The 24,931-nt window shown below is 31.3% G+C and overlaps 1 non-coding gene across 1 annotated transcript; it reads left to right on the top strand.

The window, feature by feature from the left end:
• Nucleotides 1-16,450: 16,450 nt before the first annotated feature.
• TRNAR-ACG (transfer RNA arginine (anticodon ACG)) lies at nucleotides 16,451-16,523 on the top strand. Its single transcript has one exon. It is a non-coding gene; the product is annotated as a tRNA-Arg (tRNA).
• The last annotated feature ends 8,408 nt before the right edge of the window (nucleotides 16,524-24,931 follow it).

Here is a 24,931-nt window from a genome sequence, read left to right as displayed (position 1 = left end):
GAAAATGTTATTGATTTTATATTTATAAATTAAGTACTTAAAACGATAGAAAAAATAATTTTTATTATTGCACAGATCCTAATTATGATTTTGTTTTGGAAGTTGATTAAAAAAATTTTTTGAGTGCTTGAAAAGCACTTAAAAGGTGCTTATTTTTTGATTGAAAAATTGGCCATGCAGCCTGTATTATGTATTATGCATTAGCTTTCTTTTATACATATATATAATCAAGCATATCTTTTTTAAACCTATCTTGTAGTACTATCATATTTTTTTACTATTTTAATAAATACTTCTAAATAACTTAGTTATTTCAGCTTAGTATTGTACAATAACTTAGTTATTGTAGCGTAACTACCACTAACTCTGATTATTAAGCATTAATTCACTATTAAGTAAGACATGCAATCTCGATTCAATCTAGAGGTACCTTTTTGATAGATGAAGGTTGACTAAGTTAATAATTATATCCCCACAAAATGGAAGAAGAGAGAGGGGATGAAAGTCGATTATTAATAACATCAAGTATCAACCTGCAATTAAACCCGTTTTGATGTTAATACACTTCTATCCTTTACTGGAATTTATCAGATTTCAATTGCTGATTGTTTTTTTTTTTCGCTCTCAGATTTTGTTGCGTAAAATTTGCAATTTGTTTTTTTTTAAATTTTTTATAGGGATTTTAAATATGTATATTAAAAGCGTTCCTTACGGAACACTCTGAATGTGTTTTACATATCTGGTAATAGGATTTTTCTTAAATATTTTTATAGGTAGCTTGATTAATCATTTCTTATGGAATGAAATTCAATTCGCGAACGCAACGACCTATAGGGGGCGTTGTTATTTGAGACGAATGAATTTTGGTTAACTACCAGCGAAAAAAAAAGAAAAAAGTAAGGGATGTGTGTCAGGACTTTTAAGATTAAAATCTAGAAAGGGTAACACAAGCAAAGAAAATAATGAAGTGAGAAAAAAAAATGCAACGATAAAATAAGTCACAATAAATTTTTTAAAATCATGTTTCATTTTATTACCAACGTATGCAGACGTCCAGAGTATTCAATTGACATCTTAGTATTTACACTATTTTATTTGGAAAAAAAAATCTCCCTTGTATCGGAAATGTATCGATTACAGATAATAGTTTTGCCACGGATTCTTGATATTAATCACACCTGACACAAAAGCGGGGGAAAAAGTTCCTATAGGGTTCGAGATTAACGCCTGATAGGAAAAAAGAAAGTCACGTGGTATAGGAGGGAACAAAAAGTCGTCTGCATTCAATTTTCTGGGTCTTGCCATTTTGCCCATTCAACTCTTATTTCTATAACACGCAAGGTTTCCTTTATAAAAACTTTTCAACGTTCCAGTAACACAGAAGCTGTAAAGTGCTAAGGGAGAAGTATTTTTTTTATGAACTCAGTAAGGTACGTGAGACGTTTACATCTGATAGGATTGGTTTAAAAAGCTGATATGCACGTAAATATAAATCCCATGTTCTAAGTTGCCTTGTTTGTTCTTTATTCTTAAATTTTCTTTCTATTTTACTGGGAAGCCTTTTATTTTTCGCAAAATCAGCAATCGATTTTATGCTTATAAGAATGCTACTTTGAAATTCGCTGTTAAGCTGTATGGAAAATATAGCAAATGGAATATTTTTTAAAATTAATGTGCTTTATATTATGTATGTTAGGATTTCAAACTACGTATTTCTAAATCGAATAAAAGCTCAATATTAATATATTGATAACTATAATTGATTCTTTGCAGCATTTTCCGTCGATAATAGTTTAGGAATTTTGATTTTTTTATACCTCGAAAACTTTTTTGGATTTTACTATACTAAATATGTCCCGCAGTGGATTGATCGTTAAGACACGGTTCCCAGTAGAACACCGAAGTCAAGCAACACTGGCTGTGGTCAGTGTGTGGGTGGGTGACCACTTGAATCAGTCTACGAAGGGACCAAGGATGCGCGGTATTGGTCCTCGTTAAACTGTTCTACCGTAAAGTGCTCGACTTCACGCTCAGGTTCTCGGGCTACCGAAGCAGGGGTGCCATCCCCTCTGCAGAGGATCAAAATTGTGATGGTATGTCTTTGGATCATCTTCAGAGATGTTTCCCAGAACGTCGCCAATAGCCCATTGTACAGCTCTAGTGTAACGTAAATAAAAATACAGCAACTATACTAAATAGAACTAAATACTTGTTAATGTTACTATTTTTTGAGAAATTATCTTTGTGAAAGAAAAATTTATGTTCATCTACGAGTTGTTTTTTATTTATTTTTTGTCGTATGCCTGTTTAGGAAGTGGGGGTGCTATTGTTCCTGTTTTTCAGTGGCGCCATCTATGGCCTGGAATTCGACTTCTGCACTTTTTGGTAGTGAAGTAAAAGTGACTACAACTTGAGTTTTATATATGTATTGGAAATGCATAATTTCCGATCAANCAGTAGAACACCGAAGTCAAGCAACACTGGCTGTGGTCAGTGTGTGGGTGGGTGACCACTTGGATCAGTCTACGAAGGGCCCAAGGGTGTGCGGTATTGGTCCTCGTCTAACCGTTCTACCGTAAAGTGCTCGACTTCAAGCTTAGGTTCTCGGGCTACCGAAGCAGGGGTGCCATCCTCTCTGCAGACGATCAAAATTGAGATGGTATGTCTTTGGATTATCCTGTGAGATGTTTCCCAGACCGTTAAAAGCCAACCTATTGCGTGGGTGGCGACGACCCGCCTTGACGTTGCGCTTGCTTAACTTTTTGGTAGTGAAGTAAAAGTGACTACAACTTGAGTTTTATATATGTATTGGAAGTGCATAATTTCCGATCAAAAAATGACTTTTTTAAAATTTTTTCATTGTTTCCTGTTTCATTGGAGTAATTTTAAAAAAGGAAATGCTTGAACTACCAGCTTTCATTTCAGCTTCATCTCAACCAGCTTTCATCAAAAAAATATAATATTTCTTTTGATCAATCATTTTTAGTAAATAATTATTTAAAAAAATGTGTGCTAAAATTTTAGAGTCGCGCAGCTTGCTGAATGCTTGCTTATAATCCTTACGGTTTCAATATCACTAGGCTTTTTGTTTTATTTTATAACCGTTGTTAAACAGCTGATCCTATTTTCGGGTTTACGACTACTAATGTTCAACTACGTAGCCTTGTAATTTTGAACCCAATCCAGAAGACAACTGAACTCCTGGATCAAGTATTGGGAGAAATTTGCCTTCGTGGAGGATTTTTTGATGGAACTAACCTGCATCTGCGTTACATGGAGAGGAAGACCACGAGAACCTCCCACGGTTAGCCTGACGGCAAGGGGCCTCTAACCCATGATCCGTCTACCACTGAGGATACTTTACGTAAGCACTGTGGTCGGTGCAAGACGGATGCGGAATTCGTATCGACCAGCCATTGCCGGGATTCGAACCCGGTTCACCTCATCGGAAGGCGAACGCTCTATCCCCAGAGCCACTAGGCTTATCACAATCAGAAGCAAGGCTAACAAATGAAAGGAAAATTCTAAAATGAGTAAAGCATGCAAGGACAATATCAAAAAGCGTCGCGTATGAATCTAATTTAATTTTAATCCATTTCAGAGACTGGCGTTTATTTCGAAGATATTGTAAATTGTTTTTGGATGTACTTAATGCGATTTAATAAATGAATATGTATATTTTTATTTGTCTCTCAATTGGGCTCTTGCATTTTAAGAAGAAGAAGACCTCCCGTACCCACACATGTGACCTATGACGTCAGCGCCAGCTAATCTTTATCAGCAAAATGGCGTATTAAAGTTGAGCTAAGTTTCTCTACGTAAGCTAAAAACGTGAATTAACGATAAATTAATTAAATATAGAGCCGTATCGTACATCGAATTAGTTGAAATATAATTCTTTCTTGTCTACTTCTTTTACTTAACTTAGACTTATTATTTGTTTATGTATTTTATTGTGACCGTGACATATTTTGGTTTTGTGTACCTGGCAACTTCGATGCATAATTAGTTTGTTTATGTTCTACATGGATTCCTGCCTGTCTTTGCATAGATATATGGTGAAATAATTGAAATATTTGAGAAAGAATCTTTGTGAAAGAATTTAGAATGTATTAATTAAAAGAATTCATACTTGATGGGCTTGGCTTACTCGAAACAGAAAGGAAAGAACCGTTGTTAAAGTAAACAAATAATANTTTCATAATGGAATCTGGCGTTTATTTCGAAGATATTGTAAATTGTTTTTCGATGTACCTAATGCGATTTAATAAATGAATATTTATATTTTTTATTTGTCTCTCAATTGGGTACTTGCATTTCAAGAAGAAGAAGACCTCCCATACCGACGCATGTGAGCTATGACGTCAGCGCTGGCTAATCTTTATCAGCAAAATGGCGTATTAAAGTTGAGCTAAGTTTCTCTACCTAAGTTAAAAACGTTAATTAACGAAACGATAAATTAATTAAATACAGTGCCGTATCCCACATCGAATTAGTTTAAATATAATTCTTTCTTGTCTACTTCTTTTACTTATCTTAGAATTATGATTTGTTTATGTATTTTATTGTGACCGTGACATATTTTTGTTTTGTGTACCTGGCAACTTCGATGCACAATTAGTTTATGTTCCACATGGCATCGTGCCTGTCTTTGAGTTACGTCTTTGTATAGATATATGGTGAAAGAATTGAAATCTTTGAATCTTTGTTAAAGAATTTAGAATGTATCACTTAAGAGAATTCATACTTGATGGGCTTGGCTTACTCGAAACAGAATGGAAAGAACAGTTGCTAAAGTAAACAAACAATATGTTTCAACAACCAATCAGGATCAAGATACCCACACTACGTCGCTTGCATGCATCCCATTGCACTAAATCAAATTTTTAATTCAAATAGTATTAAAACTTTCGAAACATTAAACAACCATTTCATACCTATTTCGCTATGGAATGCACTACACCAAACATTATTAAAACATTCGAAACATTAAACTACGATTTTATACCTATTTCACTATTAAATTCACTGTTTAAAACAATGTTAAAAGTTTCGAAACATGAAACAACCATTTTATACCTATTTCACCATGGAATTCGCTACACCAAACAATATTAAAACTTTCGAAGCATTATACCACGATTTTATACCTATTTCACGAAAAAATTCACTGTTTTAAACAAAGTTAAAATTTTCGAAATATTAAACAACCATTTTATACCTATTTCACTATGGAATTCACTACACCAAACAATATTACAACATTCGAAACATTAAACTACGATTTTATACCTATTTCACTATTAAATTCACTGTTTAAAACAACGTTAAAACCTTCGAAACATTAAACAACGATTTTATACCTATTTCGCTATAAAATTCACTACTTCAAACAATATTAAAGCTTTCGAAACATTAAACAACGATTTTATACCTATTTCACTATAGAATTCATAACTCCAAACAATATTAAAACTTAGAAATATTAAATAACCATTTTATACCTATTTCGCTATGAAATTCACTACTCCAAACAATATTAAAACTTTCGAAACATTAAACAACCATTTTATACCTATTTCACTATGGAATTCACTACACCAAACTATGTTAAAACTTTCGAAACATTAAGCAACGATTTTATACCTATTTCGCTATAAAATTCACTACTCCAAACAACATTAAAACTTTCGAAACAATAAACAACCATTTTATGCCTATTTCACTATGAAATTCACTACTCCAAACAATATTAAAACTTTCGAAACATTAAACAACCATTTTATACCGATTTCACTATGGAATTCACTACACCAAACAATATTAAAACTTTCGAAACATTATACCACGATTTTATGCCTATTTCACGAAAAAATTCACTGTTTTAAACAAAGTTAAAATTTTCGAAATATTAAACAACCATTTTACACCTATTTCACTATGGAATTCACTACACCAAACAATTTTACAACATTCGATGCATTAAACTACGCTTTTATACCTATTTCACTATAAAATTCAGTGTTTAAAAAAATGTTAAAACCCTCGAAACATTAAACTACGATTTTATATCTATTTCACTATGAAATTCACTGTTTCAAACAAAGTTAAAACTTTCTAAATATTAAACAACCATTTCATACCTATTTCACTATGGAATTTACTACACCAAACAATGTTAAAACCTTCGATACATTAAACTACGATTTTATACCTATTCAATTATAAAATTCAGTGTTTAAAACAATGTTAAAACCCTCGAAGCATTAAACTACGATTTTATACCTATTTCATAATGAAATTCGCTACACCAAACAATATTAAAACTTTCGAAACATTATACTACGATTTTATACCTATTTCACGATAAAATTCACTGTTTCAAACAAAGTCAAAACTTTCTAAATATTAAACAATCATTTTATACCTACACTATGGAATTCACTACTGCAAGCAATATTGAAACTTTCAAAACATTAAACAACCGTTTTATACCTACTTCGCTATGGCATTCACTACTCCAAACAATATTAAAACTTTCGAAACATTAAACAACCATTTATACCTATTTCACTATGAAATTCACTACTCGAAACAATATTAAAACTTTCGAAACAATAAACAACCATTTTATACCTATTACACCAAACAATGTTAAAACTTTCGAAACATTAAGCAACCATTTTATACCTATTTCACTCTGAAATCCACTGCTCCAAACAATATTCAAACTTTTGAAACATTAAACAACCATTTTATACCTATTTCACTATGAAATTCACTACTCCAAACAATATTAAAACTTTCGAAACATTAAACAACCATTTTATATAGATTTCACTATGGAATTCACTACTTCAAACAATGATAAAACTTTCGAAACATTAAACAACCATTTTATACCGATTTCACCATGGAATTCACTACTTCAAACAATGTTAAAACTTTCGAAACCTTAAACAACCATTTTATACCTATTTCACTATGGAATTCATAGCTTCAAACAATGTTAAAACTTTCGAAACATTAAACAACCATTTTATACCTATTTCACTATAAAATTCACTGTTTAAAACAATGTTAAAACTTTCGAAACATTAAACAACCATTTTATACCGATTTCACTATGGAATTCACTACTCCAAACAATATTAAAACTTTCGAAACATTAAACAATCATTTTATACCTATTTCACGATGAAATTCACTACTCCAAACAATATTTAAACTTTTAAAACATTAAACAACCATTTTATAACTATTTCACTATGGAATTCACTACTTCAAACAATGTTAAAACGTTCGAAGCATTATAAACAGCCATTTTAAACCTATTTAAATCCCTCCCACAACATCTTTCAACCAACCATTTTTTTTTCTTTCTCTCCCAAACCAAAAATCCATTAAAGTAAACACAGAATACCCCAAACGCGTTTTATAGACTGAATTATTTGTTCCCCACCGAGGGAAACAGTGTTTAGAAATGATAAACGATCACATGATGTAAACTCTCGTGCAAAAAGTCCCTTTTTCCGTTTTTGTCTGATAATGAGTAGTGCCAAGGTAAAAGGGATGTTGTGTGGAATAATAGTGCTTGAGGGATTCATCACTATATAATGTAGTGGATATACAGTCATTATCTATCTTTTGTGGGCATTAATTATAATTATTAACACTGAAGAGGACAAAGAAGATAAATGGATTGGTTTTTTGCAATTTCGCGGGGGTGTTGCCTGAATTATTTATAGTTCGGAGCAACGGGACGTGCCAGGGATTAGAAATATTGTGAAAGTTGCCATCATGTTAAAAGTTGTTTTTCGTAGGGTCTGTCTTCACATGAAAAAAAAAATTTTTTTTAAATTTTTTTTTTTGCTGTTTTAATAACTGTTGAGAGTTTGTAACAGCACAACAGTTATAAGTTCTGTAACAGTTATAAGTTCTATCTTTAAACAGCGCCCTCCTCTGCAAATTTTGAAAATGGTGCAAAAAGTCAGCATGAAAAAAGGTATGAAAATATGAAAATAAAAAACCTTTGTGATCGAATTTTTTAAAACTGTAAAAATTACTCCAGAGGTGGACCATCTGAGTTCATAAAAATTTGCAAAAAATGAGAATTGTTTCTCGATTTTTAAAAATTTTCATTTTGTGAAAACTGGCGATTTTTAAAATTTTTCATAGCTTTTTAAGTATAAAAATTTTTGTTCGTTATTTATTTATTTTATATCTATCTATCTAGAACCGTGGTGGCTCAGGGGATAGAGCGCTCGTCTCCCAATGAGGTGAACCGGGTTCAAATCCCAGCGATGATTGGTCGATACGAATTCTGTATCTGGCTTGCACCGACCACAGTGCTGACGTGAAATATCCTCAGTGGTAGACGGATCATGAGTTATCGTTCCCTTGCCTTCAGGGCAACTACGGGAGGTTCTCGTGGTCTTCCTCTCCACGTAACGAAAATGCTGGTTAGTGCCATCAATAAGTCCTCCACGAAGGCAAATTTCTCCCAATACTTGATCCAGGAGTTTCCTTGTCTTCTGGATTGGGTTCAAAATTACAAGGATACACAGTTGAACATTAGTAGTCGTATACTCGAAAATTGGGTCTACTGTTGTTGTCGTTTGACAAGTGCAGAAAAGCTAAAGTACGAGTCAAATGGGACCGAAGGCATGGAGCCCTGGTCACATCTCTGACTTTTTCGGTATAAAGGGTGTCATGGCTGCAGTTGAGGTCGATGTTGAAGAGGGTCGAGGCAACCGAGATATAGGGTCTGCTGTTCAACGACGGTTATAATATATACATATAAATTCCGGTGAAAGAGTAAGAAATATATTTAAACTAACAAACTTAATAAGTAATATAATAAACATAGTTAACAATCTCTTTGAGCATGCGCAGTGGTTCACACAGTACATTTATCACTTAAGTTTCAAACAGTTCAGTTAAGTTAAATACGCCAGGTACACACTTCAGCTGTGGTTTCCAGGAAACATGGGTTTCCAATTAATGTAGGAGATACAGATACCATTGATCGGTCATTCTACAACTTCTCTGATCTCAGCGACAAATCTTGGAATAAATAATGTTACTAGCATTCCATTAATGCTACTCTAATGCAGCAATTCCATTAATTGCTATTTCAATGATTCCATTCTCCTAATTATGATTCTAAAAATTTATAGTTTCAGAAAAAAAAGAAACGAAACAGACAATCGAATAAACACAAGCACAATAGAACACAAATAGAACATATAGGAAAAAAAAAATAATATTAAAATTTTTTTTCGATGACACAGTCTTAGAATTCTTCCTATTTCTTCATGGGGTCGACTGTTGTAGAGATGATTATTCGGTTCTTCTGGCCGCCCCACTTTTTTTCACATTGTATCTAACTTTCGCCTTTTACTCTTGATACTTGATAGAGTCCGAAGAACTTTGGTTTAAATTTAAGTCCAGTTCCAAATTGAGTCTTCTGGATAGCAACGAAGTTTCCTGCTCGTTGGTTTCCTCCCCCCCCCTTCTTTCATTTTATTATCTGCGGTTTTCTTCCTGGATCTTTAAAATATTCTTTTTAGCTTCCTTTCGGATGTTCTCCTTCCCTGTCTTGGGCTAAGGAGCTTCTAACATTAGCTGGGTTTGTAAGTCCTCTTTTGTTCTCATTTTTTATTCCCATTAACATTTCCAATGGAGTTATTTGAGTGCTACGAGAAACTGTCAAATTCAGGGTACGTTGGAACAAATTTGCCCCACTTGACTTGGGAGGTAAATTCTTGCCATAATTTTTGGCAAGATTAATCAGCTGAAACCTTTTCCCCCCAACGGCTATGCTTGCTTTCGTATGCCTGTTTAGGCAGAGGGGGGGGGGAGCGATATTACTTGTTTTCTAGTGGCGCCATCTATGGCCAAGAATTCGACTTCTGACACACCATACCTCACACCCGTTTATAGGGCGAACCCATTCATTCATTCATCCGCAGATCGTAATTTTGACCTGAATCAGAGAACAATCAATCTCCAATCCAGAACCCCCAGAGGTATTGATTTGTCATGGGAACATGGAGTACTCTGCGACTCGACGGATTTAACGTGCATCAGTCACCATTTACTACACGGATGGTCTTCGGCGGGTTGGGTTTGAACCCACGAATTCTCAGACATGGACCCAGCTCCCTACCGATCAGGCTGTCCCGACCCAACTGCTACAATATGCGAGGCAAACAAAAAATACTTCCACAAGTTTAACATTCAACTTTGTGGGTCCTTCACGCAGTCTTTTGATCACAGAAATGTTTATGCATCTGAAAATTAAAATAAGAATCTGCAGTATGTAATTAAGCTTATTATTATTATTTTTTTTTTAACTTTGTGCAAATTTTGCCAACATTACCAGCCAAACAATATTTACGTATTCACTGTTACAATTTTCGAATTTTTCTTTTTCATAAAAGAAGGACCTGAGAGCTTTTGAAAATGAACTAACGTGACTTCTGAGCTCTCAATTTCTGATGAAACTGATTCTTTCGTGTTCGATAATTGAAGCTCCATGATGATTGTTTGAGATAGGGGCTTCTTAATGGCGAGAAGATGATTGTTAAAGAAGAGCTGCGAAATATTTGCCCAATATGATACTCGTGCATTATTTTTTCATCGCTATTTATAAATTTTAAATGACAGTATAATAATAAGTAATTTTGTTTGTGTTTTCCGAATGACCAACTATTGCCGAACAGATAGAATCTTGAGGTCACAACGAGCTCCCATCCCAACGCTCCTGGGGCCTTCAAATTTATTTGATTATTGGAGCATATTCCGGAGAAAGAATAAGAATTATATTCATAATAAAAAATTAAATTAAAAAAAAACATTTCATAATCTCCCTGAATATTAGTTTAACATGCCCGCTGCGCCCTCCAGCGGAGGTTTTCTGGAGAAGTCTCTAATGTAGGACCACGGGCGTATATAAGCGGGGTGTCCATGGGGTCCGGATCCCCCCCTTCCCTTAGCTTGAGTTTTTTTAATATCCATATTTCCAAATATCGCATAGAACTTCTCATAATACACGTCTTGCCTTGAAAAATAATTTTTTAAGAAATATGTGGAAAAAAAATTTCGTTTGCACCTTACAAAAGCTGAAGAATCCCTGGCTTTGCATGTTTCATTGAGCGAAAGAAACGAAAGTTTCATCGAGAAAGTTCCGACGAAATTGTAAATAAGTTATCAACAAGGCGCAAAAGATTAAATTTATTACTTTAAGCAATTAACATTTTTCTATACTCTTTGATCATTGTTTTCCTTGCAATAAACAAATATTTTATACACCTGTATGATTACTGAAATATAAGTAGCTTATTATATATATATATATAATGGAAATTCTCAACTATTGTACTACTAACAACTTCCCTTGTAAAAGCTATAGAAATATGTGGACGTATGTAGGACCTGGAACCATACATATATGAATGTCGAATAGAATTCTGTTTTGTTCGAGAAGATATTAAGAGTCCTATTGCTTTTTAAAATATCTGTAAATTATAATATTCTTTACCCCTGGAAAAAATTTTATGCAAAAATCGTTGATGCATAATTCTTAAATTAAAGAGAAATTTCTCAAAAAGTATGTAAGTCCTTCTTAAACTTATACAGCATAATTAATTTGTATGAGAGGCAATTTAATAAGTCTAACACCTATTGAAATGATTTAAAATATAAAAAGAAAGGTAAAGGAAAATAAAACAGATGTAATCTAATGTCAAATGGCATTTAAAGTTCTAATGTGAAAGTTCTTAAGTTCGGAGAAAAGCTAAGAATTCTAGTTGCTTTAAAAAAAAAATCGTTAAGATATTGTACAAATCGTAAAGATATAATGCTCAAACATAACTAAGCATGTAATTCTTAATCACATCAAGCAAAATTTATTAAATTTTATCTTATTACTAATGGGAATGTTCTTAAGTTCGGAGAAAAACTTAGAATTCTAGTTGAAAATCGTTAAGATATCGTATAGATTGCATAAATCGTAATGGCATAATGCTCAAACATAAATAAGTATGTCATTCTTAATCGCATCAAACAAAATGTATTGAATTTTATCTTATTAATAATGTGAATATTCTTAAGTTCGGAGAAAGGCTTAGAATTCTAATTCCTTTAAAAAATCGTTAAGATATTGCACAAATCTTAAAGATATAATGCTCAAACATAAGTAAATATGTCATTCTTAATCACATCAAACAAAATTTATTAAATTTTATCTTATTGCTAATGGGAATGTTCGAAGAAAAGCTTAGAATTCTAGTTGCTTTAAAAGAAATATTTAACACAATGCACAAATCGTAAAGATATAATGCTCAAACATAAGTAAGTATGTCATTCTTAATCACATCAGACAAAATTTATTAAATTTTATCTTATTAATAATGTGAATGTTCTTAAGTTCGGAGAAAAGCTTAGAATTCTAATCGCTTTAAGAAAATCGTTAAGATATTGCACAAATTGTAAGGATATAATGCTCAAACATAAGTATGTCATTCTTAATCACATCAAACAAAATTGATTGAATTTTATCTTATTACTAATGGGAATGTCCTTAAGTTCGGAGAAAAGCTTAGAATTCTAATTGCTTCGAAAAAATCGTTAAGATATTGCACAAATCGTAAGGATATAATGCTCAAACATAAGTAACTATGTCATTCTTAATCACATCAAACAAAATTTATTTAGTTAAGATGAAACCACTCAATTTAACAAGCACAGCACCTGTTCGTGTTCGAAAATGATTTAAAAAAAAGGAAAAACGAGAAGAAAGGTAAGGGAAAAAGAAACAGATGTAACCGAATGTCGAATGGAATTCAATAAACGCTCCTTTCCTGACACAATACCGGTAGACCAAAGGGAAAGAACTCCAATTTCCGAGGACAGCTCGATCTATAGATAGGAAAAGATTGAACGATGCTTTCAGTTGAATAAGACAGGCGGTGGATATCGCAAGCGGTCAAGCGACAGTGAATCTTCCAAGATAGCGAGCGACCACTTCGTTTTTACCCCCAATGGATCGATTTCTTATTGCCTCCGGAGGTCAAAGCCCTCAGGGTGTACCTTTTATTTTTCCATTTCATGTTTCTTCTTAGGATTATCTTCAATGCGGAACGTTTTTTTTTATAGTTCTTTTTTTTTATTTTATTCATCTTCGTTATTCGAAGATTCCATTCCACGGAAAAGTTGATTATCGTCTGACCCATTAGGAGAAGAGTTGAGCTGTTCTGAAAATGACGTGCGTGATCCCAAAAAAGTTCTTTGAGGTTTTCTTTTTATTTTATTTTTTTTTATTATTGAGTCTTGATTAGATCGCTGATCGGAAAGAAAACGAAGAAAAGAATCTTTGAACATTCTATCTTGGTAAAACTATTTCACTGTGAGTTTTGGAATCGGTTAATATATTGCTCTTTAACTGACTGTCAGAAAAGAAAAAGTTTAATGGGAAAAAATCGGCATTCTTTCTTTAATCAGAGCAAAATAAAGAGAGAATTGTTTTTTTTTCGTGCTCTATAACGTCATTGTTACAGTTTAAAATGAGTCTTTTTTGTTTAAATAAAATGTTGACTTTTAAAATTAGAAGTTCAAGAGAAATAACTTTAAGGGAATGTGTCTTGCACTACTCTTACTTTCCATCAGAATTTAAAAGTTTGTACGTGAGATGTTCGACTCCGAATTTTTCTGAGAGCTCGATTCCTACTCCAACTTATACTTAATTTAAATTTTCCCTAAATTCTTGATATTATTGTTACCGCAAAACTCTGAAGGCCATTACTGTGCACATTACCAAATTATTCAGAAGATTAACTAGGGTAAAAATTTATCAAAGGTAGTGAGTGTATATGTACATTACTTATCTAATCAACAAATAATCTATGATTAACCAGGGCAACAATTACCTAGGTAATGTGCTTAATTATATGCACATTACCTAGATAATTAGAGGATTAACTAGAGTAGCAATTTACCTAGATAATGTGTGCATTGATATACACATTATCTAGCTAATTAGAAGATTAATTAGGGAAACAATTTATCTAGATAGTGTGTGTATATGTAAATTACTTATCTAATCTGCAGATTATCTATGATTAACTAGGACAACAATTACCTAGGAAATGTGCTTTATTATATGCACAATACCTAGATAATTAGAGGATTAACTGAGTTGCAATTTACCTAGATAATGTTTGTATTAATATGCACATTGCCTAGCTAATCAGAAGATTAACTAGGGAAACAATTTATCTAGGTAGTGTGTGCATATGTAAATTATTTATCTAATCAGCAAATAAACTATGATTAACCACGGCAACAATTACCTAGGTAATGTGCTGAATTATATGCACATTACCTAGATAATCAGAGGATTAACAAGAGTAGCAATTTACCTAGATAATGTGTGTATTAATATGCACATTGCCTAGCTAATCAGAAGATTGACTAGGGAAGCAATTTATCTAGGTAGTGTGTGTATACATTATTTATCTAATCAGCAGATTATCTATGATTAACCAGGACCACAATTACCTAGGTAATGTGCTTAATTATATACACAACACCTAGATAAATAGAGGATTAACTGGAGTAGCAATTTACCTAGATAATGTGTGCATTAATATACACATTATCTAGCTAATTAGAAGATTAATTAGGGAAACAATTTATCTAGATAGTGTGTGTATATGTACATTACTTATCTAATCTGCAGATTATCTATGATTAACTAGGACAACAATTACCTAGGTAATGTGCTTAATTATATGCACATTACTTAGTTAATTAGAAGAATAACTAGAGTTGCAATTCACCAAGGCAATGTGTGTATCAATATGCACATTACCTAGCTAATCAGCAGATTAACTAGGGAAACAATTTATCTAGGTAGTGTGCATATTAACGGTCTCCGTGTCATTGAAGTTAAAAAAGTTTGTTTATCTTATTCTATCAACTGAGTAATTGATTCTTTTATTTTAAAGACTTTATTCCTTAGATATTCAAAACTAAATAAATAACATTATGCAAATTTCATTAATTATTATGGTAATGTTTAAAAACATTTTTATTCTTTGAATTACGTATTTTTAGAGTGATTGATGATTGATTTCTATCACCTAATATGTTGATTGTTTGATTGTAGGGATATAATTTTTTAGATGGCGAAAAATATAACAATCTATGAATTTAACACTAGAAAGACTGAAACTTAGTATATACCTATATTGCACAAAAGCAGTCAAAATGACTGGATTGTGACTGGATGTGTAAGAAAATTTGTTTAAAATTAATTTTTAAAATTTTTTTTATATTATTTACAGTTATATAACAAGTTATTAGTAAATATTTACAATAAAAAAAAATTATATCTTACACAGAAAAATCTCAAAATTCTAAGAAATTGTATCACTGTATTCATCATTGTTTTTCTAATTGATATTAAAAAGCAGTCAAAATTACTTCCTTTAGCAATCCAGTGTTAAGCAAACAGAAACGTTGCTGTTGTTCCAGCAAAAATCTTGCTTTAACTTTAACGAGTACCAAGTAGGTAATGCGGAGATTATCTAATTCTGGTTATCTTAGTAAATTTTAGAAATGAAACTATTTTTCGGCACTTAAACGAATTACCCTAGTTAATTTGCACATGACTGATTTTAACACTTTAGCGGCAACATTATTACGGAGTAAATATCTATTTCAAATTACATATACCTATATTTATTTTTATGCTGATTAAAGTCAAGGATTTTCCTTTACTTAAAATTGCATTTGTTGGTGTTCACGTATGCCTGTTTAGGCAGAGGAGGTGCGATTGTTCTTGCTTTCCAGAGGCGCCATCTATGGCCAAGAAAAAAAATAGCATTTCATAAAATTTAAAGAAATAAACTTAAAAAGCATACCTGAACAAAATTTCGAAATCGGGTAAGACCATTACACGAAAACATGAAACTTTTAAAGAAAAAAAATTAAAAAGCATACTTGAAAAAAATTTTGAATAATTGCATATTTAATTAGCTGTCACAATTGCACATTATTTTAATTCACTTTTCAAATAAGCTAAATAAGTTTGGTTTCAACATTTATATACTTTTTTAACAGTTCTTTAGCCCGCGATAGCCTGGTAGTCAGGGAGCTGGACTCAGGTTTGTGAGAACGGGAAGTTCGAATGCAGCAGGGCTAAGGGCAGAGGCTCAATGGATAAGGCGCCTGACTACGGAATAGGAGATTGTGGGTTCGAATCCTACCTGGCTCGTTTTTAAAGTTTTATTATTGCCCTGTTCAAAAGCACGAACTTAAGCAGTGTCAGAAAAAGGTTTTCCCGGAACGAGAGAATGTTTTAGAACATGACAAGGTGTATATTTGCTTAGCATTATTATTTAAAGATATTTAGGACGGAAATTATGAATTATTTAGTCCTTGTGGGCCAGTGGCGCAATGGATAACGCGCCTGACTACGGATCAGGAGATTGTAGGTTCGAATCCTACCTGGCTCGTTTTTAAAGTTTTATTATTGCGCTGTTCAAAATCGCGAACTTAAGCAGTGTTAGAAAAAGATTTTCCCAGATCGAGAGAATGTTTTAGAACATGAAAAGGTGTATATTTGAATAGCATTATTATTTAAAGATATTTAAAACGGAAATTATAAATTATTTAATCCTTGTGGGCCAGTGGCGCAATGGATAACGCGCCTGACTACGGATCAGGAGATTGTAGATTCGAATCCTTCCTGGCTCGTTTTTTAAGTTCTAATATTGCTCTGTTTAAAAGGTCGTACTTAAGCAGTGTTAGAAAAAGATTTTCCCAGAACGAGAGAATGTTTTAGAACATGAAAAGGTGTATATTTGATTAGCATTATTATTTAAAGATGTTTAAAAAGTAAATTACAAATTATTTAATCTCTGTTGGCCATTGGTGCAATGGATAACGTGTCCGACTGCGGATCAGGAGATTGTATGGTGGTTCGAATCCTACCTGGCTCGTGTTTCAAATGCTATTATTGCTTTGTTTGAGAAAACACAGTTACGTCTTGTTAGAAAAAGAATATTTCTAAACGAGAGAATGTTTTACGATCAGTATGGGGTATATTTGATAAGAATTAATATTTTGAAGATATTCGAAAAGTCTAATTTTATAAGTATTTTATCGGTTTGGGCCAGAGGCGCAATGCATAACGCGCCTAACTTCGCGTTAAGAGATTGTAGGCTCAATCTGGGTCATTTTTCAATTTCTTGGTTCGACTCGTGATGGCTCAGAGGTACGAGCGTTCGTTTACAATTAGATGAACCGGGTTTGATTGACAGCGACTGCTGATCAATAGGAGTTCCGCCATCGGCTTGCACCGACCACAGTGATGACACAGAATATGTTCAGTGATAGACTGATCTAGTGTCAGAGCCCCCTTGTGTCATTCTAATCATTGGAGGTTTCAGTGGTTTTCTTCAGCATGTAACAAAAATGCGGGTTAGTTCTGTGAAAAAGTCCTGAAGGAAGACAAATTTTTCTTAATACTTGATCTAGCAGTTCCCTTGTCTTCTGGATTGGATTCAAAATTGCAAAGCTTCGAAGTTGAACATCAGTAAGCGTAAACCCAAAAATTGGTTTGGCTGTTCACTGATGGTTAAAAAATAAAAAAATAAAAAATTTTATCGAACGAAAGAGCATAGTTTCTTAGTTTTAGAAAAAGTATTTTTTCAAGAAGAAAGAGTGTTATATGACACGTTAAGTGATAATTTGATAAACACCATTATTTGAACACATTTAAAATGTAAAATGTTATTCACATGGGTGTGAAATTTTTCTAGGATTATATAAACCAAAAATTAATAATGATTTTCCCTTAAATTCGCTTTTAAGTGTTTAGAAAAAATAATTCTTGCTGACTGTTTACGTACATTAATTCAGGTATATTAAAACACTTATCTCTCATGAAAAAGATTGATAAATTCTATCTTTTTCATATTAAAATCAAAATTTAATCAACTCATAACTAAAATCACTATTAAAAAAGCAAAATATTAACATTTCTTTCTGATATTCTTAGAATAGTTCCTAGATTTCTTTTAGATTTTATTCTAAAACTAAATCTCTCGTAAATTATTTAAAATTCAAATGAATAATATCATTACTACTAAAAGAAGAGAAAAATCCTGCCGATTTTCCTAGTCAAATAATAAAACATTTCTTTTTAATATTCCTTAAATATTTTTCTAAATTTCATTTCATTTTCATAAAAGGCTGAAGTTTTCTAATTTATTTTACATTCACGTGAATTATCATTATTTCTATTAAAAAAGAAATAAAAAAAACACTTTTTAAGGAATAAAAGCAATAAAAAAAACTTCCTTTTAACATTTTTAGAATTGTTCCTAGATTTCTTTCAGCTTTTATTCCAAAACTAAATCTCTTTGCATATTGTTTAAAATTTAAATGAATAATCTTTACTACTAAAAGAAAGGACTCAGTGAAAGAAAAATTCTGTCTATTTTCTTTGTCGAAAAATGACATTTTTTTCGTTCTAATATCCCTTGAATAATTTTCAAATTTTCTTCGTTTTCATAAAAGGCTGAAGTTTCATATTTTATTTTACATTCACGTGAATTATCATCATTCCTATTAAAAAATAACACTTTTTAAGGAATAAAAGCAAGAAAAAAATTATTCTTTTTAATATTCTTAGAATTGTGTCTAGATTTCTTTCATGTTTTATTCTAAAACTAAATCTCTTGCTTATTGTTTAAAATTTAAATGAATAATCATTACTACTAAAAAATAGCACTCAGGAAAAGAAAAATCCTGTCGATTTTCCTTGTCGAAAAAATAAAAGATTTCTTCTTAATATTCTTTGAATAATTTTCAAAATTTTATTTAGTTTCCATAAAAGGCTAAAGTTTTCTATTTTATTTTACATTCACGTGAATTATCATCATTCCTATTAAAAAATAACACTTTTTAAGGAATAAAAGCAAGAAAAAAAATTATTCTTTTTAATATTCTTAGAATTGTTCCTAGGTTTCATTCAGCTTTTATTCCAAAACTAAATCCTTTGCATATTGCTTGAAATTTAAATGAACAATCTTTACTACTAAAAGATAGCACTCAGGAAAAAGAAAAATTCCTATCGACTTTCTTAGTCGACAAATAAAATTTTTTTTTCCTAATATTCATTTAGTAATTTTCAAATTTTATTCAATTTTCATAAAAGGCTGAAGTTTTCTACCTTATTTTAAGTTCGCGTGAACAGCCATTATTCCTAAAAAAGAAAAAAAAAATCACTTTTCAAGGAATAAAAGCAAGAGCAAAAACTATTCTTAGAATTGTTCCTAGATTTCTTTTAGCTTTTATTCTAAAACTAAATCTCTCGTGCATTATTTAAAATTTAAATGAATAATCATTACCACTAAGAGATAGCACTCAGGAAAAAGAAAAATTCCTATCGACTTTCTTAGTCGACAAATAAAACATTTTTTTCCTAATATTCCTTTAGTAATTTTCAAATTTTATTCACTTTTCATAAAAGGCTGAAGTTTTCTACCTTATTTTAAGTTCGCGTGAGCAGCCATTATTCCTAAAAAAGAAAAAAAAAATCACTTTTCAAGGAATAAAAGCAAGAGCAAAAACTATTCTTAGAATTGTCCCTAGATTTCTTTTAGCTTTTATTCTAAAACTAAATCTCTCGTGCATTATTTAAAATTTAAATGAATAATCATTACCACTAAGAGATAGCACTCAGGAAAAAGAAAAATTCCTATCGACTTTCTTAGTCGACAAATAAAACATTTTTTTCCTAATATTCCTTTAGTAATTTTCAAATTTTATTCAATTTTCATAAAAGGCTGAAGTTTTCTACCTTATTTTAAGTTCGCGTGAACAACCATTATTCCTAAAAATAAATAAATAAATAAAAATAAAAAAAACTTTTGAAGGAATAAATGCAAGAAGGAAAAAAGAAAAAAAACCTATCAATCTTTCTTCTCATTCTTCATTCCACCCTTTCTATTCATCTCTCGAAATCTAATTTTCCTCTCATTTCCGATATTTAGCTTATTTTAATGATTGGAATTCGTAGCCTCTAGTGCAAGAGGAAATCAAATTTGCTCTCAGAGAGTAAAGTATTGGGGAGAGAAATTTATGAATGGCATCGTAGTACTTGAGGCATTTACTACAGACGTGGGCGTGGCTCTACTAGTACTACTAAACTAATCAAGTCCATGACGTCACCAACATCCCTGCATACTTCTACAAAGAGAAATAGCTCAGGGTTACCGTAATGGGAATTTCGCCAAATCGAATTCAAAACTCTCTTGTTTTTAAACATGGAATTGAAATGGTTATTGATATTTTTCATTTAAATAAAGTAATTAACAATAAAAAAAACTCATTAAGTTTGGTTATAATCTTAATGTATTGCATTATAATTTTGGCACTTTGTTCTTGATGCAATATGAAACTTGATTTTAACGTTTGAAATTATGTATATTTGACAATCGTCTTTAGCGTCAAGTCTTAAGTTTCAATTTGGATAATTTGTTTCATAAATTTGAAAGTTTTGGTACACTTTAATTTCAACTTTTTGCATCATAAATTCGACAAATCAGTTGTCGAATTTATGATTCAAAAATTTAAATAAGTAATTAAGTAAGTTAAAGAAGTAACTAATAATAAAAATAACCTCAGTAAGTTTGGTTATAATCTTAATATATTGCATTATAATTTTGGCACTTTGCTCTTGATACAATTTGAAACTTGATTTTAACGTTTACATTATATATATTTGACAATTCGTCGTGTCTTAAGTTTTAATTTGGATAATTTGTTTCATAAATTTGAAAGTTTTGGTACGCTTTAAACGTTAATTTTAGCTTTTTAAATCATAAATTCGACAAATCAGTTTTCGAATTTATAATTCATAAATGTAAATAAGTAATTAAGTAGGTTAAAGAAGTAATTAATAATAATAATAACTCAGTAAGTATTAGTATAATCTTAACATATTGCATTATAATTTTGGCACTTTTTTCTTGATGCAATTTAAAACTTGATTTTAACGTTTACATTATATATATTTGACAATTCGTCGTGTCTTAAGTTTTAATTTGGATAATTTGTTTCATACATTTGAAAGTTTTGGTACTCTTTAAACGTTAATTTCAACTTTTTAAATCATAAATTCGACACATCAGTTGTCGAATTTATGATTCACAAATGTAAATAAGTAATTAAATTAGTTAAAGAAGTAATTAATAACAATAATAACTCAGTAAGTTTTAGTATAATCTTAATATATTGCATTATAATTTCGGCACTTTGTTCTTGACGCAATTTAAAACTTGATTTTAACGTTTGCATTAGGTATATTTGACAATTCGTCTTTAGCGTCGTCTCTTAAGATTCAATTTGGATAATTTGTTTCATAAATTTTAAAGTTTTGGTACGCTTTAAGGGTTAATTTCAACATTTTAGATCATAAATTCGACAAATCAGTTGTCGAATTTATGATTCAAAAATGTAAATAAGTAATAAAGTAAGTTAAAGAAGTAATTATTAATAAAAATAACTCAGTAAGTTTTAGTATAATCTAAATATATTACATTATAATTTTAGCACTTTGTTCTTGATCAAATTTAAAACTTGATTTTAACCTTTGCATTATGTATATTTGACAATTCGTCTTTAGCGTCGAATCCTTAAGTTTCAATTTGGATAATTTGTTTCGTAAATTTGAAAGTTTTGGTACACTTTAATTTTAAATCAGTTGTCGAATTTATGATTCAAAAATGTAAATAAGTAATTAAGTAAGTAAGTTAAATAAGTAATTAAGTAAGTTAAATAAGTAATTAATAATATGAATAACTCAGTAAGTTTTATTATAATCTTAATATATTGCATTATAATTTTGGTACTTTGTTCTTGATGCAATTTAAAACTTAGTTTTAATGTATGCATTATGTTTATTTGACAATTCGTCTTTAGCGTCGTGTCTTAAGTTTCAATTTGAATAATTTGTTTCATAAATTTGAAAGTTTTGGTACACTTTAAGCGTTAATTTCAACTCCTTGAAACAAAATTTGACAAATCAGTTGTCGAATTGAAAACTTTCTAGTTTTTAAACATGAAATAGAGATTTTTATTTAAATTAATAATGAAGAAAAAACTCAGTAAATGTTAACATAATGCTAAAATATTGCATTATAATTTTTCGTCTTTGTTCTTGATGCAATTTAAAATTTAATTTGAATTGTTTTGCATTGTATATATTTAATTATGAGCTCGAAAATAGTTTTTTTTGTTGCAATTACTAGGTAGAAGAGACCACGCCCGGTGGCTGAGTGGAAACGCTTCGCGCTCCCGTGCCACAGGTCCTGGGTTCGATCCTCGGGCCGGGCAAGGTTGACTCAGCCTTTCATCCCTTCAGTGGGTCGATAAATGATGCTTGGGAACTAAACATTGGGGGTGTCGCTTTCGGCTGACCACCTAACCGGAACATCTGCTCCTGCACCCCAGAGCCCAAGGTCAAGAAAACTGAGATGGGCACCGTAGGTCTTGGCCCTCTATGGTTTGGCGCGCCACTGAGTTTAGTTTATATAGAAGAGTCCTAACAAAATGGGCGTGGTTTTAGGTTATGCGAATCCAGATTCTTTAAACTAATTTAACGCAGATGGGACACCAGTTTCCTTTTTATATATTTTTCTGCTGACGTTCTGATTACAAGCAAATATTAATTTTGGAATTCCTTAATTATAAAAAACAGTATAATAGTTACTGAAAAAAAACTGTTAGCTTATCGGATTTATATTTGTACATAAATATAAAATCCAAAAAAGGTAGTTTTGAATTTTTTTTCCATTCATATTTAAATGTTTTTCAACAAATAATTTTAGAAATCAACGAAATTTCAATGATAAATAACTGTTCCTCTTAGACCTAAATAATTGCAAATAAGTACAAATTTGAAAAATTATTGTTTGGAAGTGAGCCGTTCTTGGAAGATTTTACCTTTAACGCAGAAAAGACACCAGTGTTTCATGTTGTATGTCATAACCACAAATTATTAAAATGATAAACATAATAATTTTCAATTTTGATCTAAATTGATACCAAATAATGAAAAGTGTGTTTAATAAAAATATCTGAGTCAAAGGGATAAAGTAAATAAACATTGATGATTGATGACACAGTTCACTGTAATATCTGAAAAATGTTCAAACAAAATTCAAATAAAATCATTAATACTAATAATCAGTACAGAAGTATTCAAATGTAGCAATTATTTTGGAACAAAAGGAGTGTTTCAAAATTCAACCTGAAATATCAAGCAAAAAGAGTAACGATATCTTTACGTGCTTAACACTTAACTTTTTTATACAATTTACCTACTATAGTTCGTTCACCAGGAGTTGGCTCTTGGCTCAGCTTTCATCACGTGGTATCTGACGATACTATTTTGCTATTTTTGGGAGAAGGATGTGAACAATCCTGAACAAGGTTGCCATTTGGCAATCGTATGACTAAAATATTTATGTCGCAATCTTTACGTGCATTTTTTTAACAATGAATATTTCATAAATTTGATATTTCTCTCTTTTGAGTGAATAGTTGGTGCTTTTTGAGACATTTTGCTGCAATTTATTTAATTAGCTAGAGTGAATAAAGTTATAGTAGCAGATGATAAAGCGAAGTAAGTGACTGGTAAAGAATTCACTGTTTGCGTTTGGTGCGCATTAAGGGTTGTCTCAATTTCAAGCGCGAAAACATTTCAACTCTTATTCCTGCGCTGAAATGAACTCTTCGTCCGAGGAGGTGGAGCCAAGGCCAAGGTAGGGCACTGGGCCCATATCCAAGAGGACGTGGGTTCGATCCTCGCCGGCCGAAGACTCCCCGTGTAGTAAATGGTGACTGATGCACGTTAAATCTGTCGAGTCTCAAAGTCCTCCATGTTCCCACAACAAATCAATACCTCTGGGGGTACTGATCCAGGAGTTTCCTTGTCTTCTGGATTGGTTCAAAATTACAAGGCTACGGAGTTGAACGTAAGTGGTCGTAAACCCATGAAATTGGGTCGGCTGTTCAACGACGGTTATAAAATAAAATAAAATACCTCGATTTTAAGCTAACTTCCCGACTAGCTACAGACTTCAAATTTGGCACATAGTTTAGAATTGGATGACAATGCATGAAAATGAAGAGAAAAAAGACATACAAAGTAAAAAATAAAATTAAAATTAAAGAAAAATTAATATTTTCGCGATTGTCTTTTGTTGCCAATTCGACTATTTCAAATTAGTGTCACATGTCAGTTGAAAAGTTTTGTGTACAATGAGTGAAAAAAATTGAGATTTTGAAAGTGAGTAAAAAAAAAAAAATTTTTAAAAACTACGATTTTGTAGTGGAGAATAGTATTTAAAAAACAAAAATTAGAAAAACGAAAAACATGGGGTGCATGAAATACATAACAATATATATACACATACATATAAACATTTTCTTACTCATACACATGCACAACCACATCCACATGCGCATTCAGGTACAATTACAGATATACATACACATATTCTCATGAGCACACATACTGTTACTGTTATGTATTCATGCGCCCCACGTTTTTCGCTTTTCAAATTTTTGTTTTTTAATTATTATTCTCCACTACAAAAACGTGGTTTTTAAAAATATTATTTTTGATGTTATACTTCTTATGTGACTTTCAACAAGGTTGCGTTAAACGTTTAAAGGTACATTTTTATTGGCCGGGAAATCACGTGGTAGGATCCAATTTTCCTTCATTCATTTCCATATTGTTTTGGTTCTCACTAGCATAAAAATAACAAAAGTCATAAATGTATTGTTTTTCTATAAATATTTTAGTTTGATGTAATACACAGATAGTTTAATAGGGCAGTATTTT

This window comes from Parasteatoda tepidariorum, chromosome 9 (genome assembly GCF_043381705.1).
Source record: "Parasteatoda tepidariorum isolate YZ-2023 chromosome 9, CAS_Ptep_4.0, whole genome shotgun sequence".
Classification (NCBI taxonomy): Eukaryota; Metazoa; Arthropoda; class Arachnida; order Araneae; family Theridiidae; genus Parasteatoda; species Parasteatoda tepidariorum.
The sequence above is the reverse complement of the archived record's forward strand: the minus strand, read 5'-3'. Positions and strand labels throughout refer to the sequence as shown.